Below are 424 nucleotides of genomic sequence, written 5' to 3' on the forward strand. Positions count from 1 at the left end.
TTCCGGTAAAAATCAGACATAATTGCTATGGCCTCCACTCTGGGCTGATGTTAGGCGCAGCCATAGAGTTTATTGGGGTTGAACCAAGCGGAGATAAATCACCAAGGGGTCACTATCTGCTCTTAACTACACTTCCCATCATCTTCATGTAGCAAGAGGTTCAGGTGGATTGTGGGAGTTGTGGTCCCCATTGAGTTTCTCTATAGAATATAAAGCTGTGTAGTCCTTACTCACGCATCTTATTTCTACATAACTGCCTCAGCGAGTGCTTTGTGGAGGGTGGGTGTTTCCTAGAGTTACGTGTATATTTTTATGACATATTCAGATAATTCAGGATTGTCGTTGTATATAAAGAATATATTATTTTTTTCACTGAAATTGTGGTCCGTGAAAGAAATCACTATCTGCACTTTTTCCCAAACTT

This window comes from Spea bombifrons, chromosome 12, assembly GCF_027358695.1.
Source record: "Spea bombifrons isolate aSpeBom1 chromosome 12, aSpeBom1.2.pri, whole genome shotgun sequence".
Classification (NCBI taxonomy): Eukaryota; Metazoa; Chordata; class Amphibia; order Anura; family Pelobatidae; genus Spea; species Spea bombifrons.